The sequence below is a fragment of the Ictidomys tridecemlineatus genome, unplaced genomic scaffold (genome assembly GCF_052094955.1).
Source record: "Ictidomys tridecemlineatus isolate mIctTri1 unplaced genomic scaffold, mIctTri1.hap1 Scaffold_1445, whole genome shotgun sequence".
NCBI classification, from domain to species: domain Eukaryota; kingdom Metazoa; phylum Chordata; class Mammalia; order Rodentia; family Sciuridae; genus Ictidomys; species Ictidomys tridecemlineatus.
Genome location: NW_027521279.1, coordinates 23,314 through 48,383, shown reverse-complemented (window position 1 = coordinate 48,383; position 25,070 = coordinate 23,314). Strand labels below are relative to the sequence as shown.

General features: G+C 35.8%; 1 long non-coding RNA gene across 1 annotated transcript; it reads right to left on the bottom strand.

Moving 5' to 3' along the window:
* Positions 1-1,327: 1,327 nt before the first annotated feature.
* LOC144372673 (uncharacterized) lies at positions 1,328-25,069 on the bottom strand. The gene is made up of 4 exons (XR_013432605.1): positions 24,789-25,069; positions 8,131-8,217; positions 6,287-6,403; positions 1,328-1,826 (listed from the first exon to the last, which is right to left on the bottom strand). It is a non-coding gene; the product is annotated as an uncharacterized LOC144372673 (long non-coding RNA).
* Position 25,070: the final 1 nt, after the last annotated feature.

Below are 25,070 nucleotides of genomic sequence, written 5' to 3'. Positions count from 1 at the left end.
TCAAAATGAATTGCTTAACATTATTTACTGGTATTGAAATATTACTTTAGCTAAATTTAATTCTTTTGGTATAGGTTCTGATCTGTATGAAATTTATGAAATGAAATATTTTATAAGATATATATATATATATATATATATATATATATATATATATATATATATATATATAATCAAAAAGTTAATGGGTAAAAAGTGTCATACTTCTAAATTTAAAAAAAATTAAAAAGTATATAATATCAAGTAACAAGACACATAACTGGATATTTGATTAAAATATATAACATTTTGAGAAATGTTTAGAGGGTTTAAGAAACATTAAATATTAAGAAACATAGATTTATTACTTTAAGTTTAATAAAAATGAATTCTTGTAGGAGAAATCCCATGTGCTTATGAAATGCATAGTAATGTATTTAGGAATGAAAAGTAATTTTGTGAGAAGCATTTCTCCACAAATACTTTAAACAGCTTCACACTCACACACACACACACACACACACACACACACACACATACACACACACACACACAAACCCAGAAACACACAAATACATGATAATACAAATGTGTTATGATTACTTTGGAATATCAACTTTATTTAATTAAGAGATGTCTAGAATTAAGAGATTCCTGGTTATGTCAATGAGGGCATTTCCAGAGATAATTGTTTTTTGGGACATCAAAATAAAGAGGGAGATCAGTGCTGGTATGGGCAACAGTGTCCAATAAACTGGGATACAAGATGGAGCAAAGGGTCAAAAAAGGAAGGAGCCCAGACAGAGGCAAGCATGATTCTTGAATAGGTGCATAGATTGCTGCAGCCATCATCAAAGGACAGCAGACTTAAACTCCAACTCCTTCACTTTTCTAACATGAACTCTGACCAGTTATTCTCCAGGTAGTTTCTAGGCTTCAGTCACATACTTGGACCACATTGTTGGTTCAAGGCTCCATCTCCTTAGACCGAGCAGCTGCTGGTTCCCCTAGCTCTCCAGTGTGCAGATTGCCATTATGTTTTACCTTCCGAACATGTAAACAAATCTACGAAATCCCCTTTTATAATCTTACATGGAGATATCCTATTGGGACTAGAAGTGGTTCTAGAGAAATAAAATTGTACGTTGATATTTTCTTAGTTGATTTTGTGGTTTCTGGAGTTAATTGTCTACATTGAATAGACCTAATGTCCCTAAAGCTGGTAGTTCATGTCATGAACGCTTTAAAGCCATATACATAGTGAATGAATTTGACACTCATTATATGCCACTTGTGAGAGTCAAAATATTTAGTGACTCTATAAACGATATTTTTAACAGTTTTGGAAAACTAAGGAATATAATAATGTTCCCTGGATACTTCTTCACTGAACAACTAAGAAATATAATAATGTTCCCTGGATACTTCAAAACTGAACAAAAAAAGGAAGTAGCTCAGGAACTCATTTTTTAATTTTTCATCCCTAGGTGTGCGTATGCAATCTAAAGTCTTCTTAGTGTGTACTGAAGGATAAACTTCTCTCTTTCAGTCAATGAAAATTGACCATAAACCTCCAACCTCTCATAGATCGAATTACAATGCAATTTTAGCTCTTATCCATAAACAGTGTCTGCAATGAAAGTAAAGTTACTGCTAGGAAAAAAAGGACATTCTGTAATTTTGAGAACAGTTGAGAGGACACTGAATAGGCTGGGGAAATTCCTACATTCTGTTGGGTTTTAGAGGAAGCGACTTTCCAATCCTTAGTGCCAGTGACATCTCCACCCCCAAGTACATACTCTGGTTTTGATCTCTTTATCTCTCTGAAAGAATGGATTCTTCATTGCCTGTGGAAAAAAAGGATCCTTCTTGATGATATTGCCCAGCCAGACAATGCTGGTACTCCTCAGGGCCCACATTCACCACCTACTTCTACTTCTAGACCTATAACTAGACCCAAATCTAAGTAGCCTCATGAAGGAGAGTTACAAAGTGTGAACCATGAGGAAGTGCATTACACCAAAGGAACTTCCTGAGTTTTACAATGTATACAGAGGTCTGAGGAACATGTGTGTGAATGGATTTTAAGCATGTGGGATAATGGTAGAAGAAACATAAAATTAGACTAGGCTGAACCTATTAATATTGGCTGGTTAAGCAGATATTCTGAATTTAATGTAGCAGTTTAAATTGCTAAAAAATTTACTAATAATTTATTCAGTGGGTTGTCTGAATAAGGATCAAATTGTAATTGTGAATGAGCTGAAAATGCCTTATATTCCTTGGTTTACTGTTGATTATGGGACTCAAATTTTCAGAGAAACTGGAATGCTGGATTTTGCAAATAAGACCTTCTTCTCCACAATATAAAGGTCTAGAAGATGTGCATTCATTACTACTTTAAGAAAGATTTATGAGAGGAGAATCAGTATCCTTGATGAGCTCTTTCATTGCTCTTCTTTATATGTCATTTTTTACTATGAGAGCTGAAATTACCCAATTAGAAAACTGAAATGCAATGAGTATTATTGGATTTTAAAGTATCAGAGACCAAGTGACAGCACTCAACAACTACAGGCAACTTGGTTCATACCATAATGCATAGCAAAGTAGAAGCAATAACTAGAATCTTCTGACTTATGTACATCTAAGACCTTGGATAATCAGTCATGGTATTTTCAGAAGTCATTATGATGGAAAATTAAAGTGCATACTCCATTTATATAAGCATAAAAATTTCAGAGCAAATGTGCAATAACAGAAAATCATAGTTTCTCAGCCAATGCCAAGACTTCAGTCAGTTTAAGTCTCAAGGGAATAAGTTAAGGGAAGGCAAGTTACTTTTGAAGAAGGACGTTGTTACAGTACCAAAAAGTTAAAATGTTAATCTTTCTCCCATTCTTCCCCTAAGGGGCCTATGGACTTTAACCAGGGTAAATGTAAATTAGGGAAAAGGCTATGATCTAGTCTTTGGGGGACTATTCAATACCATCTCTGAATTGACATTGATCCTGGGAGATTCAAAATGTCACTGTTACCCTCTGTTCAAAATAGGGACTTAGAGAGGTCAGTGATTTATGGAACATTAGCCAAGACTTGAATAGGAGTGTTTACTGGGTCCCGTAATGCATCTTGTGGTTGTTTCCCCACTCCCAGCATGCACATTCAGGATAGAAATACTTAGAATACTGGTTTTCTAACATGTGGATTGATGGTTATAAAGGTGCCAGAAAGGCTAAATCAAAGCTGGTAGAACTTCCTTTGCTTAGGAGAATAGTAAATCAAACACAATATTGCATCACTGGTGGGATTACATAGATTAGTGTGACCACCAACAACGTGAAGGATGCAGGTGTGGTAGTTCCTACTACAGTCCCATTTAACTCCCCTATTTGACCTGTGCCAAAGGTAGATGGATCTTGGAGAATAACAGTTAATTTTCACTAGCATAATAAGGTAATGACTCCAATAACAGCTGTTGTAGCAGATGTAGTTTATTTTCTTGAGCAGATTAATACATCTCCTACTACCTGGTAAGTAGCTATTGATCTGGCAAATGCCTATATTTCCACACCTATTCACAGGGCTTATTAGTAGTAATTTCCTTTCATCTGTCAAAGCCAGTAATACAATTTTAATGTCTTTTTCAGAGGCATCAATTCTCCAACCTTGTTTTATAACTTAATTCACAGAAATTTTTTACAAAGTGTCACACTGCTCCATTGCATTGATGACATTAAGTGACCTGTCTTTGAGTCTCCTAATATTTTCTTCCATATCATCTAATCATTTTAACTCCTCTATGAGATTTTTAATTTCAGTTATAAGATTCTTCAGCTCGATTATGTGATACATCTGGTACTTTGTATCTTTTCACTTAAATTCTCATCATTTTTCTTGCATTGTTTTCCGGACCTCAGTGAGTATCTTTGTGTTTCTTCTAATTCTTCATGAATCAAATATCTCTGCTTAGTTCCTAGGATTTATTTTAATACTTTACTTGGTATATATTCCCCCATATTTTCATTTTATTTCACTCTCTCTGTTGTATTCTATGCATTAGATCAGAAAACTACTTCTCAATCTTGTCAGAATGGCCTCATATACATGTATTTCACTAATTTATCCACCCAAAGATTTTAAGCTATCTATCATATCTATATTCTTTTCCAGAGTGCTGTCTCTTTTGTGGTTGCCCACTGGAGCTTCAGATATACCACATCCTGTTAATTTCCTAAGACTGAAAAAGTAGAAATGAGACATTCTAGATGTAACTAGAGAGGTTGGAGTGTTGGATATGCATTGTGGTTTCTTCTTTTTTCACAATGAAACTAAGCAGAGGCATTTGTTTCTCACTATCTCTGCAGCAAGTCACAAAAGGATCCATAGGTAATTCTGAGGTAACATTCAGGCTGAGTTTGTTAGTCCTGGGAAGGTAGATACTTAAAGTTAGCTCTTTGCTTCTCATGCTCCTTGTTTTCTGTGGTCTATTATTACTAAAGAGTACAAAGTATCATTAATTCCTAGTTTTATTCTTTAAGAGAACTCTTTGAATGAGAGGTATGGAAATTGTGACATCCATTGAAGAACCAAATGTATAACAGAAAAATTGATAGACTCAGCTTTGTCACTGGGGTGAGCTGAGAGAAAATACAAAGAAGTCATGCCAAGGTCTGACCCAATTTTCCAGAGGGCAACTATTAGTTATTTCTGTTTGCTTCCAAATACATGCTTGTTAAAAGTTAGTAGCCACTGGAAATATGTTCTATAAGTTCCCTTTAAAGATTAAATAGGAACTCTACATTTTTGCCCCCTTTCTCTGGTACTCCAATAGGTTATAGCCCAGGGAAGTGTTCACATACCTGATTAAAAACATGTCTTTTTTCTGTGATCTAGGGATATTAAATCATACACCTTTCCCTTTATGATGCCAAGCTAAGTGGTTCATGATGAAGTACTTGGAAAGGTGGTTATAAAAGGTGGAGCACTCAAGTCATGAAATAAGCCAATTTCAGGCAAAAATGGGGAGCTAAATATTTTAAAACCCTTCTGGAGCTATGAAACCACTGGAAGTGCACACAAGCCCATAAAAACTTTTTTTGGGATTTGGATACAGTTATGTATAATCAGTTTCTTGTGCTTCCAGCATTAGGAAGTTTAGAATACAATCCTGTTAAAAACTGTAAGATTGGAGTGATCAGTGCCTTGACAAACTCCTTCAGGGGATATTAATAGACCTGTAGTTATCACTGGGGTGAGCTGAGGCAGAAAGTTTGGAAGTGCATGTCATCCTACCCCAAGCTGGGCACAGGATACTAGTTGTCTACCTCTTTAATTGCTAGATACAAGTTAGTCAGAACCATACCACCAAGTAAAGACTGAGAGATGATGACTGTCTTCCAGAAAGAAACAAGGGGCTGCATTTTAAAATTGCATCTCTAAAGTACTCCTGGGAGATGAACTGCCTCAGTGTGCTCTGATTCTTGCATAACATTGCCACATTTATCTGTGGTCTAGTGTGTTTCTAATCTCTTTCCAGCCTAGAGTTAACAACGTAAGATTTAAATTGTGGGACACTTTAGCATTAGGTACATAATTGAGGTCAAACTTTTCTCTCCATGTGGTGAAGTTGAACGTTGGGTATTCTCATCATGGCACAGTGACAAGAATACAGTCTGAGTCCAAGGATGCCTTAGCTTTTATTATTTACTTGACAAGGATTTTCTCAATTGATTGGTGGTTCAGAGTTTCTCAGCTGGCCTCTGACAATCTCTGAGTGACTTGATCTATGGTTAGATGTATACTTGGTATGTCTCTTGGAGGTAGTCTACCATGTGTCTTGTGTCCCCTCTGCTGATTCCATCTATATTTATCCATATAACTCAAAAACCCATGTGATTTCCTTTTCAGACCTTTTACTTTTTCTTTATTAGGCAAGAATAATGTTTATTTAATTTACAATCTTACAACATCTTTCTTTTGTATTTATATATAATCATTCTTCAGTATGCATAGGGGCTTATTTCCATGACTACCCCCTCCCAGATAGCAAAGTCTATGGAATCAAAGTTCTTAATATGAAAAAATACATGGTATCAGCATACAACTTACACACATTTTTTTCATATACTTGGAATTATGTCTAGTTTACTTATATTAATAAAATCTTAATATTATGAAAATATGGATATTCTGTATCATTTAGTGCATAATGACATAATATACATATTCAGAATAAATGCAGTTTCCTTAAAATGATTTTGATCTATGCTTAGTCAATGCAGAACTTACAGCTTCACATACTGACCTATATTTATGTTTTGTTGCTCCATTGCTCCATTTGCTTACTATGCAGTGTGATCAACAAAAAAAAGCATTGTTATCACAATAGATATGAAGATTTTTGTGCCTCAGCTCAGGACCTCTGAAAAAGAATTTGCATTTCACATTATTTTTAAATGGCTCTGGTAATTTTTAAGAAGTGCTAGTTTAAAGGAAAATTACCAATTGAGATAAATTTCACTACTTACTCCTGACAAAGACCTAGGAATACATTACAGAAAAATAAAAGGTTAGTTTACTTTTTGTGTCTATAGAACAGATTCCATTCTGCAATATTTGCACATAATTTTTATTGATTGTTACAATCTTTGGCATAAAAACAATCATGCCCACATTGAAATACAGTTTCTTTTCTTGTTTCTAGTTTTTAACATTATAGCGAATACTTACAAAGATGTTTTATTTTGGTTTTGTGTTTATTTTTCTTACCAGATACTTATCTTCTTTTCTTAGCAGTCAAAAGGATTTTAATTTTCTGGGTTTTGCTAGAATTATTGTGAACATTATCAATCTATATGTTTAGATATTTTAAAATGATATAAATATATATATTTTCTATTGGCTACAGTCTATGTTTGTTATAAATATGTCATGTAGGAACTAAAATAATTTTTGTTCTCTTATGTATCTTGTAATTTAAATTATACAACAATTGCAGCAGGTGCAAATACTTTATAAAATTTTTGGAAGCTAATCAAATAATCAAATCTCTCAATGGATATGTAGATTATCTAAAGAAGTGTATCTTACAGCAAATTTGTCTTTGGGAGAAAACCATATTATATGATGATGTAGAATGCTTTGCTTTTTCCAACTATATATGAGTATAGAGATTCTAGATTGCAGCAGACATGATATAACTCTATGTGAAAGTATGAAATAAAAAACTGCCCTGAAGTGACAAACTGCAGTAAGTTACAGTGCTGTTACGATGTAGTGGAACTTGAACTTCCTTCATTTATTCATGCCTTTATTTCTCAAATATTTATTTAACATCTGATATAGACTGGACACTGTCAAATCTGTTGTAGATAAAGCATTGAACAAAATACTAAATGATATCTATAGTCACAAACTTACTTTTAGTGACAGGAAATGCAAGCTAAACAATTAAGGAACCAACATATATACTAAAAAGGGGAGGGTAAGTGATATGAAGAAAAAATATTCCTCAAAGAGTAATAAAGGGAACTATTATAAGTAAAAGTGACCAAAGAAGTCATCACTGTTAGAAAATGACATTTAGATGATTAGCAAAATGCAAGGGAGTGAGAAACTCAGATATGGAGAGCGAAAAAAAGGAGAAGGTTCCATGCACAAAGGATTTCAAGGCAAAGATATTAAAGGATGATAATCTTACCATTGTAGAAATAATAAGTAATAAATATCTGGGTGTGGAATAAAAATGCCAAATGACAGTGTATATACCAGTTTAAAGATATTAGTTTTGACTATAATAGGCAGACATTGGAATTTTTGGAGCAAAATAACATGATGTTACATTTGAGAAATATTTAATTTTGTTTGACTTGTTGAGAATAGAGCATAGATGAACAAGGATAGTAACACAGAGGCTATTTGGGGGTCTACTGTGAAAGTAGTATTCTGTGAAAGGGGTGATCATGTTTTGAACAGAGTAATGATGCAGGATATACTAATTCTGGAGACTTCTGTTAATCTCTATCTATATACATGTTTTTATATATACATAGACACATTTTTAAGAAGTTATAGTAGACAGAATAATAATCTCCTAAATATGCTTATGTCCTATCCTAAACACAAGAACTCATGAATATACAACTTTACCTGAGACAGGGATTTTGAATTTAAGGAACTTGAGACAGGGGTATCACACTGGATTATCTGCACATGCCCAATGCAATCATCATGGTCCTGAAAAGTTGGAAAGGGAGACAAAACTAGAGAGTTAGAAGGATATACAGAGATAAGCAGCATTATTTTTCTGTGAAGATGTTGAAAGAGAACCAATTAATTTGGAAGAGGCTAGGAAAATTGCCTCTTTACACTCCTGAAAGGGATAAAGCTCTACTAATAACTTGATTTCAGATTAGTGAGACCTGCCTAAGATGTCTGACCTATGGAACTTCATGATGATACACTTGTGCTATTTTAAGCCATTGTTTTTGGTCACTTACATGCCATTAGTACACAGATTTTGTCACCTGAATGTGAAGTATTTTGATAACAAACACCTTAAAAAGTGGGTATAGCATTGGAATTGGGTGGTAGACAGAGACAAGGCAGTATTGAAAAGCAAGATAGAAAAGACTCAGATTGTTTCAAAAGACCATGAATAGAGACAAGGATGTTAGCAATTCTGCTAGAGACTCTTCAGTAGGAAATGAGGATCATGGTTCAGAACATACTTCACTAAACACAATACTCAAATCATCTGCTGATAGGAATATGTTTGTTAAAGACACTGCTGATGAGGACTGAATAGGAAATGAGGAATTCCTTATCGGAAATAGTAGGAAATAGAATCCTAATTATATAGTGATGGACAGTTTAGCAGATTGTGCCCTGCAGTTAAGTGAAAATCAGAACCTAAAAACATTTTATAAGACATTTAGCTGATGAGATTTTTAAAGCAAAAATGTTGAAAGTGTGCACTGATGTTTTCCTGATGTGAAGAATAAAAATGTAATAGTCTCATACTCAATAAGTGGATTTGAGGTTGCCCCCCCCAAAAAAAAATCTTTGCTTTTACATAAATAGTGTCTATGCCTTTCTCCATTTTGAAGTTTCCTCCAACACACTCTGCAGTGGATGGCACCAAAAGGTAAGGAATGCCTTAGACACAAGGTTTAGTACCACACTGTGATTTCGAGAAGGAATGACATGACTGTAATTAATTGGCAAACAATAACAACCAAAAATTAAAGGGAAAATCAGTAATATGTTGACAAGACATGGCCAAGCTCTCTATGCTCATAAGGGGAATCAAGTTATTCCTTCCTACTAGTTTATGAAACAAGCTGGGATGCAGCTATATACAGAGCTGCCACCAAACTGCCCCTGAATTTGTGTCCCTACCCTTCCAGTGATTTCTCCCTGCTCCTTCTTCTGAGTTCCTCCACCACTCCCTGTCTCTACTACTCATTTGGTTCAACATTCCATCTTACAGTGTGGTCAAAGTTGTACCCTGCCAAACTCCTCTTGAATTCCTTCTTGTGTAACATCCTTTATTTACTGCCCAACACAATATCTCATATAGAACAGATGCTCACTTTGCGAGTGATTAACAAAATGATTCTAATTTCAATAAACTTTGACTCATCTCAAACCAAAAACTCAAAAAACTTTCAAACCTTTCCATACAAATGACAGATGTCTACTAGGTAAGCAAGTTCATGTGAGTTTTTTCAAATTTTCAGATTATGATTCATAATCATCCTGAAATTCTGTAAGAACCTAAATCAAAGAAGCCAATCCTATCTTACTATTTCAGTGTTATGCACATTGATTAAATGCATATATTTTGGCAAATTGCAATTCAGGCACAGCATATGTGATACTTGGGCATAATAAAATACTAAATTAATTTCATCCTAAACCATTTGGAACTATTGCAATTATACCGAAGGAATTAGAAGGAATAGTGTTGTTTGTTTGTTTGCTTGTTTGTTTAGTACTAAGGATTTAACCCAGGAGAACTCTACCACTGAACCACTTCCCCAGCCCCTGTAATTTTTTTTTTAAATTTTGGGACAGGGTCTTGATAAATTGCTTAGGGCCTTGCTAAGTTGCTGAAGCTAGCTTTGAACTTGAGATCCTCCCACCTCAGCCCCCTAGCAGCTTGGATTACAGGCATGCACTGCGATGCCCCACTAGGAACAGTGCTTTAACCCCCAGAGAAATAACTTTTAGAAATCAATAATGAATATAATATCTCCACTTACAAAAAATTAAAAAGAATGTGAACAATGAACAAATTGCTGAGAAATGTTTTTAAAAGCATTAGCCTCATGTATGATAACCTATAGGAATTAAAGCAGCTAACAGAAGCAATTTTCCTTTTAAAATTGGCAAAGTTTTCTGAGTGACAATAAATCTCAATGAAAGAAGTTTAAATAAATGAGCATTTGTCTATGCTACTGGTAAGAGAGGATTGTTTACAAAGCAGCTTAAAACAGGCATACTTTAAATCCAGGAATATCAACTAGGAGGATTAAAACATTCCTAGAAAATAATCAAATATAAGCATCAAAAATATATATGACAGTGCTTATCAGATAATTTCTATTTTTAATTGGAAACAATGAAATAAGAACTAAAAATAAAGGAATTACTAAGTTACAATGTATCCATGTGAGGAAATGTTATATACTCATTAAATATTTCAATTACAGTGATAGAAAAAAAAACATAATGAAGTGACATTGTTTTCTATTTAAATTAGCATGTATTACATATGGACAGTGACAGGCAATGAACAAAAGTGTTATATGCAGACATATCTGGCAAATAGTTGAAGACATGTTTCATCTTTTTATGTGTCTCTATTATCTTAATTCTTTATAATAGGCATGTATGTATAATCAGAAATAATGTTTCTTTAGAAAAACACTAATTGAGGCAAATTTCAGGCATCCCCACCTCATATTGAAATGGTTCCCCCAATTTTTTTTTATTTTTAGGGTTTTATCTTTGCACATACTAAATACAAAAGAGAAAACACTACAAAATCTTCTTTCCCACAGGCTACCTCCTGAGGCATAATAATTACAACTTAAATATCCAAATGTTCAAATGCTCTCTCAGTACCTGTATGTTTCCCCTAGTTTCTGATTTATTTTTCATCTTTAAAAGTTTACAGAATTATCTGTCTCTGAAGACTTACATATGAACTGTATGCTTTTTATGTCTCCTTCTTTGGAGAATAGAACTTAAATTATTACTACAACTGAGGGGAAAAAGACTCGTTTTATGTGGTTTCCTAAAGTAATTTAGATTTGTGTGAATTAAAAATGGCATATTTATCATTGTTCAAATGAAGTCCCAATTTGGGGGGGTGGGCATAGCTTTTGCTTTAAGGAACTTAATTTTTATGATCAGAAAACCACTCTTTAGCTACTAAAGTTTTCAACATATTGCAAATCTTTCAGATCTAAGTTCCAAATGAAGTTGCTCTTATAGTTTTTCTATTTCTTATATTTGGGAGAGGTAAGGAGGATTTGGGTCTTTAAAAGTCAGATCAAAATAAAGCACAAAATGTCTTAATAATATCAATCAAAAGAAAAAGTAATACAATGTCAATCAGGTTTGTCTTTTTAAAAATTCTCAAACAAAAAGTAAACAAAATGCACACCTTATTCTGCCCCCTCTTTGCTATCTTCTTCCACTCCTTCCAACCTACCCAACCCTCTGTGTGCATTTCCCACACCCCACATGCACTTCACTCTCACTTATTAACCGAATGTTTTTCAAGTTCCCTTTAGAACTCTTCTAGTCCCTAGGAAAGAAAAGTAATGGGGATCTCATCACCTAACACCTTATATTTGTTTGAGGCTCAACCTCACAGGAACAGCTTTCTCACCTAGTTATTCTGATCCTGAGCAAAGCTAATTTCTAAACTCTAAAAATACCTTCCACTCTGGCAGGAACTCCACACAGTCTCAGGAACAGAAAAAAAACTCTAGGTAACATTAAATCATCAAAAACTGAGAAATTTGGACCCCCAATTCAAGGGCACAGTGTCTCTGAATTCCCCCACAGGGCCTCGGGTCTCAGGTAAGGAGATCCCACAAAGTAAACCCTCAGGACATGATTAGAAGCTCTGCCTTGCTCTGCATAATACCAATGCACTGGAATTTCTGTGAATCACAGCAGAGTAGAATCTCAGACTTTGAACTCCACAGGAAAACACACAGCAAAAATAATAGCATAATGCAATGTTTTCAAATGCATAAATCTTCATTTGTTTACTTTAAATATTTTAAAATATGTCCTATTACATTTATTCTTGATTAAACCTCTTCTAGATAGTAATTCATTAATGGTTTCTTTACAGTTGCTGTGCAAACAGTTCATTCATATCTATGACATATCAAATCTCAGAGACATGTTCTTTAATTGCATTTATTTATTTCTAATCTTCTTAAGCTCTTACTACTGTAATGCCTGACTAAATATACACTAAGCTCTATTATTTAAAAGGTAAAATATATTTAAGATATATTTTATCAATAAAATTCACAACTCAACAATGTTCTATTATAATAATAATAATAATAATTATTATTATTATTATTATTATTATTATTATTATTATTATTATTATTATTATTTTTAGCCTCAGACATTATTTAAAACTTCCTGGTAGAATAGTTGTGGTTAAACAAAATAAGTTCTGAATGGTTGCTTGAGATTTTGGATTGCCCACTAAAATGCCAAAATTTTCATTGTGACTGTAGTTGGGATCAGAGAACTTTTATAATACGATTTAGAAGAGATATCAGAAGAACCCATCTAAAAAACAGGATATATATCTTCCTATTGTTATGATTTTTAGGCCTTGAGCAGCTTCCATGGCCACCATGAAGATGTCTCAATAGTTGTCTACTACTGGCTGAGACATAAAAATGTACTCATTTCTTTGGCTTCAGAAAGTTGGGCCAGAAAGAAATAAGAGTGTATTTTCATCTGTTATTTTTTCTTTTTCTTAAGAGTGAGTGAGAGAGAGAATTTTTAGTATTCATTTTTTAGTTTTCCACGGACACAACACCTTTTTTTGTATGTGGTGCAGACACAACACCTTTTTTTTGTATGTGGTGCTGAGGATCAAACCCGGGACCGCACGCATGCCAGGCAAGCGCGCTATTGCCTGAGCCACATCCCCAGCCCCTGTAATTTTTTCTTGATTCAGTTTTTCTGCTTCTCTTAAAGCTGTGATTCCCTAATTTCAGCATCATCATAAGCTTGTTAAAAGACAACTCGCTGGAATTGTGGCTGGGTAGAACACTTGCTTGGCATATGTGAGTCACTGGGTTCAATTCTCAGCACCACTAAAAATTAAAAAATAAAAAGGTGCATTGACAACTTAAAAAAAACAAACAAACAAACAACAACAACAAAAAAAAACCCCACTCGTTGCTTCCGCCCCTCAGAGCACCTCATTGGCAGGTTTAGGGTGGAGCCCAACAATTTGCATTTTTAACAAGGTTCCCAGTAGTGCTGAGGCTGCCAGTCAGGACACCATACTTTGAGAATTACAACAGTTGATATCTGGGATGAGAAAAACCAATGGTCTCAGGTGAAGGGGACTGCAATAGTCTCAGGTGAAAGGGATCACAGAGAAGATTAAAAAAAAACACACACTGAAAAGAGAGGGAACATTCCAAAGACAAAATCCAACCTTCACACTTTCTTCAGAACTTAACCTGACTGCAGAGACCACTGAAACACTTCTTGCCCACTCCTGGACCCTGCAACTGCCTGGAATGTCTGCTCCCTCCCAACCTTCTATTCCTGCAGATCCCAAACATTGGAAAGCTGCAAGACATGGTCTTCAGGCTGCTTCTCTTCTATTACTCCGTTTACTCCATTAGCTTTACATTCCATACACTGATGACTCCCAATCACTATCCCAGACCTTCCCACCCTAAAAACATCCAAGTGCCACTGACTATGTGACATTTACCAGCTGATGGATGAAGAGCATCTTAAAGTAGATACAACCACACAACCTTGATTGCAGTCACTGCCTGCAAAACTGCTTTTTCCCACTATTCATACAGGTCCCTCTGGCTCTCTTTTACTGACCACGCATATCCAATCCTTTCCCTGAATCTGACCCTTCCCCTCCCTCCCTTGCAAACCGTCATCTTCTCTCACCTAGTTAATTATAATAATGACCTAACTGCTCTCCCTACCTCCACTGTCTACCCTCCACAAAGCCTGATCCACACTGGCCAGAGGATATTTCATATCAAACATTAGATTATGCCATGCCTTTGTTCAAAGTGTTCATTGGCTTCCCAAATTTTTCCAGACCCAACATGATCTGACTCTGCCCATTCTTGTTGCATCACCTCCTTCCACTCTCCTCCTCCCTTACCCTGTGGCAGCCACAGTGACCATTCTTCAGCATGCCCAGATGGTATCCACCTCAGGACCTTTACATGTGTTTTTGGAATGTTCTCCCTGTGGGTGTGACCATGGCTGGGTCCCATTCAAGAGTTTCTAAGGAAGCATTCCCAGAACACTCCCATCTCTTTGACCTACTTAATTTATTTTTCTATCACTTCTTGATATTTTATGACAGTTTATTTGTTTGTAAGTACCATATTTCCCACTAAAGTGGATGCTCCATGAGGCCAGGGACTTCTGTCTCCCTTGGGCACACTGTAGCCCTATCACAAAGTCCAGCACACAGAAGGCACGGGGGAAATAATTGCTGAATGAATGAACAAATCTTCCCCCAATCGCCATAGAGAGGACTCCACTCTAAAACATTTCTTACCATCTCTTTAATTATAGCAACAGAAATTAAGCTGATTCTAATGATAAAAATTTGTTTATAAAGTAAGTCCTATTGAGTGGACAGAAAAGACAGAAATTATATTGTAAAATATGTAATGTCTCTAAATAGTTCCTCTTGGTGTTCCAACACCCTTCACAAAAAAGTGCTACCCTGCACTTTGCTATGATCTTTAATTGTTCTAACTGGAGGGATGAAGTTGACACCCACCCTGCCCTGCCCTTTGTGGGCTGCATTCCTCTAGCATTTCTGAGCTGTAACACTGAAGGGATTCACTACCCAATAACAGCACAACAAATGCTTCACCTTGCCAGGATGGTAGCATTGACAGAAAGTATAAATGCTGTGAGTTCTAACCTAATAGTCTCTTAATGACTTGTAAAAATAAAATGAAGAACCTTGTGTTGAATTTTGTTAGATCTGGAAAAAAAGCAGCTCTTTCCCAGCCACCTATTTGGACAATATCAATTAATGCAAGTGTTGAAGGAAGTGAATCTCATGGGTTCTTCCCTCCAGTCACCAGAACTTACTATAGTTATCATAACCTCTGAGAATAGAATTAATGTCTGGAGAGCAGCAAAAATGCACAGACCCCCAAAATGCTCAAAACCCAGGATTCTACTTTTGTGATGGTTACAGTTGGAAGAGACAGCACACTCAAAGGTTGCATTACCAGAAAATGTTGCTATTCTCAGCGAGATGCAAAAAGTGGCAAGGGACTTGAGTTTAAAAGTACAAACACAAGAGAATCCCACCTTAATGGGTACTATTATGACATCCAGTTCAATATAATGAGGCTATTTCCAAGATCTGGCCAGCAGCCCAAATTAGCACAGCTTTACTGATGTGGATACAGCAAATTCTGTTTGAACAAGAAATCTCTGGGAAAAAAGATCCTTTCACAGGCTCTATTCATTTAGCAATAAATCAAAGGGAAAATATCCTTCTGGTAAAGACAGTAGCTCCCATCCTAGTAAAATATTAGATGTTCTAAATAAAATAATACTCTATGGGACATACTTATTGATGGCTACTTTGTGAAAACATCATTACTGTTGATATTAAATTGGTAAAGAGGAAATGGAATTGGGCCTAGGAGTGAGGATATTATTGCATGCAGTTGAGTAGGTACCAAGTCCACCCAAAGAGTGAAGAAAATGAGTCACTTTGTGGAGACCCCATAGAAAACAAAAGAGTCAACTCTCCATGGACTTTTGCAACACATCTTCAAGGAGTTAAAAATTACTTCATAAATATTAAGAATCATATGAAATTGTCAATATTGGCAATTTCAAAATATTCTGTTTTAATACACAGAAATGGCAATTTCACATAGTTCACCCTAAAACAATATCACCATGGTAAAGACAGCATATCAAAGAGGACATTGGTGAGCACTGGAGTCCAGGCTCTGGGTTCATATGCCTGCTGGACCACTCACTAGCTGTGTTATATCAGCTAAGTCACTCAACCCCACTGACTGAGCCTCTTGCACAAAGTAGCAGGACCTCAGATGTGAATCCTTACTCCTTAAGTTTCCTAAGCAAGAAAATTAATAAAGCAACTTGCCACCCTCCTTCAGCTTAGAGCTACTGATCATCTTCCAGCTTCTCACAGACAGAGCAGCAATGCCTGCAAATTATCCCGTACAAAGAAAAATAAATAAATAAAAATTTTGCAAAACCTAAAACAATTAACAACAATTTTTAAATGTAATACATCTGCAAAGACTATTTTGAATCTATAATGATTAAAATTCACCAGGACTCATAATAGTATTCAGTCCCCCAAATATTGAAAATTCCTTTTCAAAGCAAAACAAAAAATGAGCCCAACATCACTCTAACAGAACAAAAATCAACTCAAATACAGCTACTCTTTCTTCTTGAGGTAATGAGATCACAGAGACTGCCTTGGTCCACATCCTTGTGAGAGTTACTGTTGGGCTCCTTAGCTTGCAGCCAGATACTTTGCTGCCAATTATGAACTCTCTTACTACACACACACACACACACAAAAAAAAACCCCACCCCACCCAATGAGCCCAACTCTTCCTACAGCTTTCAGTACCCACTCCCATATCTAGTCAGCAGTCTCATAGCTCATATACCTGTGAGTTTCACACCTGTGAGCTCATTCCCCCAGGGTGTCCTGTGTTGTGCCTTGGCACTTTGGGCTCTCCTTATTTTTTTTTAACTGTGGATGGCAGCACTTCCCTCAATGAAAGCATCTCAGTCATCTGCAAGCCTATGAGCAATCAAGTAGGACACCATTTGTACTTATGCTTGTTTCCTTTTTCTGCAGGCACTGTCATTCATTTGGATAGTCCTCAAACTTGTCTCAGCACCTATCATATATAGTGCTCAATAAATCTTTTATGAATGCTTAAAGACACACTCATACTAAAAAAGTGAAGGAGGGGGATGGGGTTGTGGCTCAAAGGTAGAGTGCTCACCTAGCATGGGCAAGGCTCTGGGTTCAATCCTCAGCACCACATAAAAATAAAATAAAATAAAATAAAGGTATTGTGTCCAACTACAACTAAAAAATAAATATTTTTTAAAAAAAAGTGAAGGAGGATCTACCAGTCCCTTCCAGACACATCAGAATGACTTCTTTTTTTTTTATTCTTGGATAAATACCTCTCTCCCTAAGGCTCATGCTTTCCTTCCTTCAGCCCAATACCAACACATATCTATCGTGTGCTTACTGCAGACTAAAAATTATTTGATTTAATGTCACTAAAATAACCAATAACAATCAACATTTACTCAATGCTACTTTGTGGGAATCACAGTGCCATTATCTCATTTAAAGTTCACAATGACTCTCTGAAGTAGACTCTATTCTACCTGAATTTGCAGATTAAAAAAGAATAAGGAAATTAAGCCAATTACCCACAGGCATAGAGCTAGTGAGCGGTAGTACTGGGAGTAGTCAGCAGAGTCTAATATGCTATGTTACATAATAAAAATATGCACTAATATATTATTTCATAACACATTTTTAAAATATCTTCTAATACAACCCTATGTGTTTTAGGACTTGAAACACCCAACTTAGAAGCCTAGGGGGTAGATGGGCATCATGGAGCACACCTGTAATCCCCACTAGTCTGAAGCCTAAAGCAGGAGGACTGCAAGATGAAGGCCAGCCTAGAACTCAAGTTTTTGAGACCCTGTCTCAAAACACTTTTTAAAAAGAGGTGGGTATTCAGGGGGTAGGGTGATTACCTAGCATGTCGGAGACCCTGGATACAATCCTCAGGATCTCTACCACCCCCCCCAAAAAAAAATAAATTAAAAGAAACCTAGAAGTTAGACTGCATCATGTTCTAACAGCAGCAGAATTATAATGTCAAAGAAGGCCCTTTGGCCCTGCAAATCTTAAACAAATCATAGAGAGACTTTGCACCTCCCTGGCCTCCAATCTGCTATTTGATGACCTACTCTGTATCTTACACTTTCTTTCTAAAGATAATTTTTAAAATACAAGAATCCTACATGTAGAAGTACTGTTCAATGTGTTTAATATTCAATTTAGAATACTGGTATCCATAAAATCTTTAAAAACTGTGTTTTATGCATAGGTGCTAAAAATATTTTATTACTAAAGCCAGGTCAACATGTTGAAGATATATCAGTAATAATTTGAGAAAGACAAAGGTTTGGGGGAAAGCAGTTTCCAGTTATGATGAAACATGCTCAGTTCCAACAAAACAGTTCAGAGTAAAGAAGGTAATGAAGGAAAGAAAACCTCAGTTAGACAAGAATAGCAAGACAATCGCTATTTGCATGTGATTTTCAGAGTGACACTGTTACAAGAGTGACTACTGGGAAAAGAATATGTGACAATGATCACAGGTAACTTGCTTATGTCAAAAATCCAATCCTCAAAATCCCATCCTTTTCCTGACAGCTCCACTCTCACTTTTAGCTCCTTTGAATTATGTGCCTTCAGCAAATAGTGTAAACTAACCATATCATTTCTGACTTGTTTCTTTTCCCCTGTATTCTTAGGTATTTCAAGGACTCTCTTCTATTTTGCCCACTAAAGTGTAACTGGTCTTGAGTTGTCCAGATTTCTGCTTCACATATCTATGCAATTAATCATTGCAACCTGCCACATTCTGCCAAATAGTGGTGATACAGCCATGTGCTGGCAATGCAGAACAATGAGGAACACACAAAAGGCCTCAGCATACACCATAAGAAAGGCCAGTGTTTCATGTTTTATGCACTTTGCATTATACTTAGTAACATTAACAAGATCAACAAAACACTGGTTCCAACTAAATTAGAGATTTGGTAGAAGCTGTTTCTTAGAAACTTCTTTTTCCCTAGGAAAGTAGCCTGTGTAAAGCAGTTTCAACATCCCTGGAACAAAGAAGGCACTTGGGAAATTCTGGTTGACCCTCCCTCCAAGCAGAAATCTCTGCTTCCTTTAGAGCACATGATGATAAGAGCAAAGCACAGGGTGAGCCCATCCAACTGCAGAAGTCACCACACACACAGAGCACAATGCTCAGAGGGCTGGGAGTCAAGAGACTGCAGAAAAGAGAGGAAATAAAACCTACATTTTTTGGATGTGAGGATTTAAAATTCACATTCATGAGGGAACTACTCTTTTTTTTCCAAAAGCATTTTAATTGACATCACAAAATTCAAAAAAGCTAATAATAGCTCTTGGAGCCAAATACTTTTCTAGCTACTCCTCTATTATCTCTTGTAGTCCTCTGTAAATCTCTAAAAGGTGGGAACAAGTGTCTACTTTCACAAAAGGAAAAACAAGGGTTAAAGGGGTAGCATGACCTACTTAAGATCTCACAGTTATTATGGAACAGTTTTGATTCCCATCCAGACCCACCTGATGCCAAGACCCATGGCTACCCTGCCTGGTTGCTTAGAATGATATAGGGACTTTACAACCAACAAAATCACAAGCTCACTGCAATATCATCTCCTTGAGCAAAATTCATAGATGGCAAACAGATGGGCTAGGCTCAGAAAGACGCAAAAACATGAATCCTCTACAAATAGGAAGTCACCACACATCCTTCTCAGCTCTGTCATCACCATGGACAATCACTCTCCATGGCCTGAGATAGGAGAAAGGGAACTGAGGTTGGGGCAGTCTCTCCTTAAAGCAAGGTGCAACATTAATGCTCCATTGATAGGGATTCAGGTATTCCAATTTGTCTAAACTCCAGACAATCTTTATTTGTATGGCACTTATGCATAGATACGAGCACTTTAACTCAGAGAATTTTTAATCACCATTTAATCATCTGGAAAGACATCACAAACCAATTAGAACAGAGAGGTAAGCACCAGATAAAGGGAAAGCAATAGCAGTAAATATAATTTACTAAAATTATAAAGATAGACATATCCTCCCCCATTAAACACGCACATACCGTGAACCAAACATAACAGCATTCCTCAAATGAGTAGACTAAGTAGGAAACAAAGACATGCTTTTGGGGGTTCAAGTAAAGCCTTCCTTGAATTTCTCCACCTATATACAATACTTGCATGAGTCCCTGCCTTCAAATAAGGCAATGATCCATGTCTTCCCATGATGTGACTCAAAGAAGACAACACTTTTCTCCCAAAAGCTAGACTCCAAGAAAACCAGAAGAGGGTGGGAAGGCAGGTCATTGAGCACATACCAAGCAGCCAACACCTAGGAACTAACAGGATGGTTCTGTGAGTCACTAGGTTAAGGCAACAACAAAGGAAAGACTGGAGGTCAGAATGGCCTGGGGAAAAGGAAGCAGCCAGGAAGTGGCCATGCCAAGGGGCCAGAGGATGGCACAGCAGCCCAGAGAATGCTGGAGAGTTCTCCATTCCAGTTCTTCAATAGAACCCCTAGAGGAGAATGGCAGCTATCATCAAATCTTCCCCATTTCCCCCAAAGGCAGAAAAGAGTCAACACACACACACACACACACACACACACACACACCATCTAGGAAATACCCCACTGCCACAACAGGTAAATCATGTCAAATCTGACAAAAAAGGATGACTTCTCTTACTAATCCACGTGTGTGTGTATGTGTGTGTGTGTGTGTGTGTGTGTGTGTGTGTGTGTGTGTTTGGCTTCTGGGGATTTAACTAAAAGGAGCTTTACAACTGATATAAAACTAGAGAGTTCTTTTTTATTTATAATTTTAAGACAGGGTCTTGCTAAGTTGCTGAAAGTCTAACAAATTTCTAAGGCTGACCTTGAACATGTAATCCTCCTGCCTCACCTCCTGAGTCACTGAAATTATCAGCTTATACCATGCCACTCAACTGAAAATGATATATTCTTAATTGAATATAATGGAGAAGACATCACTGCTACATCTTAGCTAGTGAAATGTATACACTAAGCAGCAACACAGAGGTAGCTTTTCAAATCTTGAATTCAGGTCAAAGCTTATCTTGAAGCTGGATAAGCTGAACACTACAGGCTTTATTCATTTAAATCCATTCCTCTCTCCCTGACTTGTTCCTCTCCGAAACCACAAACCTCTCATTCTCATACACAGAGAAGGACAGGATGCCACAGTTGACACAAAATCCTTTAATTCTGGCTTTAGGAGGATGAGAGATTTGAAGGTAGGTGAGTCAATGGGCATAAAGCGATAATTAGGGAAAAGAAATGAGTTCAATGTTCTATTACACAGTAGGGTAGAATAATGTAACCTATTTCAAAACAGGATTTTGGGGCTGGGGTTGTGATTTAGTGGTAGAGTGCTTGCCTAGCATGTGTGAAGCACTGGGTTTGAGCCTCAGCACCACATAAAAAATAAATGAAATGAAAATATTGTGTCCATGTATAACTAAAAATATTTTAAAACAAAAAAATAAAAGAATTCAAGTGGTCTTAGCAAAAAGAAATCATGACTGAGGTAAAAAATATGCTAATTACCCCAATTCAATTATTTCATAACATGTACTAAAGCAACACACTATAGCCATAAATACAACAGTACAATTATATGCTAATAAACATTTTTATAATGTTCTGGTTTCATCACTTACTCATCATCTCTGAGCCTCAGTTTCCTCACCTAGAAAATAAGAAGTGTGATTTCTCTAAACCAAACATCACGCAGAGTGTTCAAGAAACAAATTAGGCAATAGTACTTTGAAAGAAATACGCAGTCAGCGAATGCTTTTTAAAATATTCAAAGTTTATAAGCTTATAAAAGATGAATTCTAAACCAAATAAATATACATTATTTTGCTAATAAATTATAATAAAGACTATATGAAGGATAAGATTAAATTGAGTAATGGTAGTGTGAATATCAAAAGGGATTAAATATCCCAACTCTTCAGTTTAATAAAATGTTTGGTATTTAAAAAATTACTATTAATACCAATGTGTCTCCAATTTGTTTTGGTAATCATAAAGGTACATAAAAGACCATCTGAAAATGACAACTAGAACTTGGCTATTCAATATTATCATAGTAAAGATTAAACACAATTGTGAATCAAATCTAATTTGTTGGTATACATTAGGGTACAATATTTTTGTAGTTCTAGAAATTAATGTTATTTTGAATTGCCAAAAAGATTATTAAACTTATGCAATGAGTTCTCCTTGGATCTGAGGAATGAAAGTAAATTATTTTATATTTGCTGTAACTTGGGAAGTCAAAATGTGCTTCATCTGATATCACTTATAATATAAAAGAGTGGTTTTGCTAACAGCAAAATAAAATCTATTTTGATAATTATATATAATTATTAACCAAGTCTTAAGAAGCATGTCCTAAAATTTACTACTAATGACAATATCATTGCCCTTTAAATAAATTCTAACAAATTTGAATTTGAGCACCTCAATGAATTTAACACCAGTTATGTATTTAAAGAACAAACCAGTACGAGCATATTTTATGTTTGCTTCTTTAAAGAGGTTTATAAAGTTTTATAACCACAGAATATGCTAACATTTAAAAATTCTAATTGTGAAAAACACGTTTTTCATAATGGTTAACTGTGAGAACATGTAATAGTATTAAAACAAGAATAAAAAAATATGGGGCCATTATCATGTGGGCCCTTTCTCCCTTTGATATAAGGAAGGATGTTTCTCTGGCATTTGCCCTAACTGTTTGAGAGAGAGAATTTTTTAAATATTTATTTTTTAGTTTTTGGCATACACAACATCTTTGTTTGTATGTGGTGCGAGGATTGAACTCGGGGTGCACACATACCAGGCAAGTGCGCTACTGCTTGAGCCACATCCCCAGCCCTGTTCTACAAATTTAAAGGAGGTATTTAGAAAACAACAAGCATGGTATATAACACTAATAAGTATTTTTTTCTATCTGTTCTACTTTTAGTAGCACAGTAATAGAAATTTTAACATGGAAAACTTTTTTTTTCCTCCTACATGCTCTGTAAATCACTTTAAATGTAAAACATCATGTGAGATTTTCCACTAAAGCAGTGTTTCATCTAAACAGATTAAATAAGCAGAAAAGCTCTCCTTACCAACAAAAAGTGGTTTAAAATATTTAATCTGTCTGATTACACAATTACAAATTACTCACTAAATCTACTTTCTTACTTTCCAAGTACAATATCAAAATAGTACTTACTTATAATTCTCATTAGAATTCTAGTTTAAAATATATTAATATTTAGGACTACCTTCTACAGAAGTCCCCTCACAGAATATCATATATCAATCAAACTTATTGAGGTCATACACCAATGAGTACTTGATGGATATTAGTGGCAGATTGTTTTTAATGTCATCAGTAAACTAGCTCTCATCTGTATTTTTTGCAAGCTTCTACACACAGTAATTTTGAATGCTATAAATATGTCATCATAAATGATACAGTGACTAGACAGGAGAATGCTATGTAAGTAGAAAGTACCATGATGTCTCTGGCTTACTTTAGAATTATTTAGCAGGGAAAAATAAACATAAAATAGATATACATATAGGTAGAGACAAAATAAATACAGCCAACATTAACATTTGTTGAAACTAGATGATATGTACATGGATATTCATTGTACTAGACTAACCACAGGCACCCACCAGAGGACTGAGTGTGTGTGTAATGCTTGTGATGTCTCAGACATACAAAGCACTTTGTTAAAGAATGTCCATTTCCTTTCCATGGTAAGTAGACATAATTTTTCACCCTCTAATACTTCTATTGCTCAGAGTGGCTTATGTTATGAGTTATGCATTGCCATTTTCTCTTGTTTATTTTAATAATATGAAAAATTACATTCATAAAATAAATGGTTTTGTTTCATGATACCCCAAATAGTGGTAAATTTTTCACTCTATATTGAAGTACAGTTTTCTTGCTATTGCAAAAATCTAATAACATTTAACACTATTTACTAAAATGAGAGTCTTCTTAATAACAAGCTATTATTCTTGAATACTGAAACATCACCTACACCAAATTCATTTTGTAAGTCTATTGAATTGACTTTTCTTATTAAACTGGGCACCGAGCAAATAGTTTTAATGCAAGCATAATATTTCCAACTACTACATTTTTAATTTGGCAATCTAAAACAATGTGGAATGAATCCAATTCTCATTGATTGGATTCCAAAAAGCACCCTTAACCCACCACAAAGACAAAACAGCATTTTTACTATCTGGTGTCAACGCTCTCAAGTAGAGAAATTCTGAGGTCCCCTAAAAATCACAAGAATTTCAATGTCTAAAAAACCAAACTGCATACACAAAAGGCTCTTTATAAAGGCTTCAACCCTAAGCAATTCCACTTTCACAAACATTATACAGAACATAACATACTTTCCTCAGGAAGTGCACACCCCACCATGTGATCAGACTGAAGGGCCACACCAGCAACCAGAAAGAATTATGGTTTCTAATAAGAATAGATTGAAAAGATGCTGCTGCAGCTTCCCAATGGGTTGCACCCACAGATGGCACCCAGAGCTTAGCTCCTCACCTGTGAAGTTGTCAGGACCAGGAGGGGTGCCCCACTAAGAGTTACAGCTTATGATTGGCTCTCTTGTCAGTCTCGGTTTTTGTTCACAACTTCAGTGATGTTTGCAGGTGGTGAAGCATAACAATGGAAGATATTTCGACTAGAAGCGCCCCTTTCACCAGTGCTAGGATGGGTGTAAGGTAGAGAAACAAGATGAGGCCCAGTGTGCCAGCTGGCCATCCCTGGGGCTCACACACCACCAGGGCCATTACCAGGATGAGGGTTTCCGTCAGTCGGTTTGCA